The sequence below is a fragment of the Tenrec ecaudatus genome, chromosome 6 (genome assembly GCF_050624435.1).
Source record: "Tenrec ecaudatus isolate mTenEca1 chromosome 6, mTenEca1.hap1, whole genome shotgun sequence".
NCBI lineage: Eukaryota > Metazoa > Chordata > Mammalia > Afrosoricida > Tenrecidae > Tenrec > Tenrec ecaudatus.
In genome coordinates this window covers 40302951-40304593 of record NC_134535.1, presented here as the reverse complement: position 1 = coordinate 40304593, position 1643 = coordinate 40302951, and the positions used below count along the sequence as shown (strand labels likewise).

Genomic DNA, 1643 nt, shown 5'->3' with positions numbered 1-1643 from the left:
GAGGACAACCAATGATCAATTGCTGGTTAGACCCTACATGTGTCAGAGTAAGGATGGACTCCACGGGGGTTCCAGTGGCCACCAACCTGCCTCTTGGAGGTCTTACACCTCCAGCTTCTTGGTTACCATTGGTGCCACGCAGGGACTCCTTTAGCCACAGGACAGTGCGTCCAGTATATGACAAGCTCTTCACTGTGACTCTAAACAGAAAGCAGAGCAACATGTCAGCAGGGGAGACGGAACAGGGTGGATGCAGCTACAGACCAACACTCAAGGTGGGTGGCAGGGTATGGTGTGTTGAGACGTGTCCACCGCCATTCTGCTGGGGCGTAGAGGCAACTGTCCAGCCTGTTCCAGGAGAACATGTCCTAAGGCAGGGGTAGAAGTGTGTGCAGGTGGATTGGGCTGAGGTATTTCCTGATAACAGACAAGTCAGACCACACAGGTTTCCTCCGCACCTTTCCAACTGGGCTAGTTGGGGTCTAGCTTGGCTCAATGGGGATGTTGCCCCTGTCCGGACAGTGGCGTCTTCCTGAGCAAGCGCGAGCTCTGGATCTGCTCAGGTGCAGGCTGGGCTCCTGCGCACAGGCTTGGCGAGCAGTTCTTGCTTGCCCCATGCTCAAGTTCAATGCCACAGCCAATGCGTTGGGCTCTCCTCTGGTGACCAACTCCAAATCCTGCGGCGACAAGCTAGTTCCGGGGCAAGCTTCTCTTTCAGAACACTAGGGATCTGGCTCCTGAGGGCAATCCTGGTGGCTGCCTCGTGGCGGAGGCCCATGCCAACCGTATCTACCTCTTCACCAAACCCAGCGTGGGACTCTTGCTGCATGGCGCAGATGCCCCCCTCCTTCTGCGAAGCCTGCAGTTACCGCTACAGGAGCTGCTTGGACTGGGACTCCTCGCTCTGGTCTAGCACCTGCTGCAAGGTGTTCTGGAGCCGGGATGGTGGCGCAGCCTTTGGGGAGCTCCTGACCCAGGTCTGAGCACGGGGCATCAAGCAGCACCTGGAGGCCCTCCTCTGACAGGAGAAAGATGTTGGAAAGATCTTTCAGCTGCCTGGCCACGGTCTTCCACTTCAGTCCGACTCTGCTGTCTGTTTCATCTGCATTAAAGGACTCTTGGACAATCCAAGGTGTACCTCCCTCTGAATTGCTGTATGCCCACTTCTCATCACTGGCCAACGTGCAAACTTAGTGTTGGAAGGCAACACAGGAACTAATCGGCATCATTTACTATGGTGCCATCCTCTGCTAGCACCAAGGTGATTGGGGCCAGGGACTTACCAGTGGCCACAATGTCAACAGTCTTGCTCCTCAGATCCTCGAGGCAGGAGGCCGCCACGCCATGCTCTTCGAGGCTGTGGCTGCGGCGCAGCAGACAAGGTTTCAGCGCCCAGATCTTGCCGGGTTCAAGAGCCCGGGTGCCCTTGGTCATTTCCATCCTTTTCAGTGTGGGACCTGAAAAGCTGGGGAGTCGTTTTTTTTTCCTTTCCATAAGGTTAGTGATTAGTTTTCCCAATTATTAGACTAAAGGTGCTGGATTTGCATCAGAATTGCTTTGAATTTTTAGAGTGCATTTGGTATTGACTCATTTTCACACTATCCTTGAACATGGGATATTACTCCTTTAACGTAAGCGTCGTT

At 54.2% G+C, this 1643-nt stretch overlaps 1 pseudogene; it reads right to left on the bottom strand.

Moving 5' to 3' along the window:
• Nucleotides 1-492: 492 nt before the first annotated feature.
• LOC142451383 (DNA fragmentation factor subunit alpha pseudogene) lies at nt 493-1440 on the bottom strand (annotated as a pseudogene).
• Between the last annotated feature and the right edge of the window lie 203 nt (nt 1441-1643).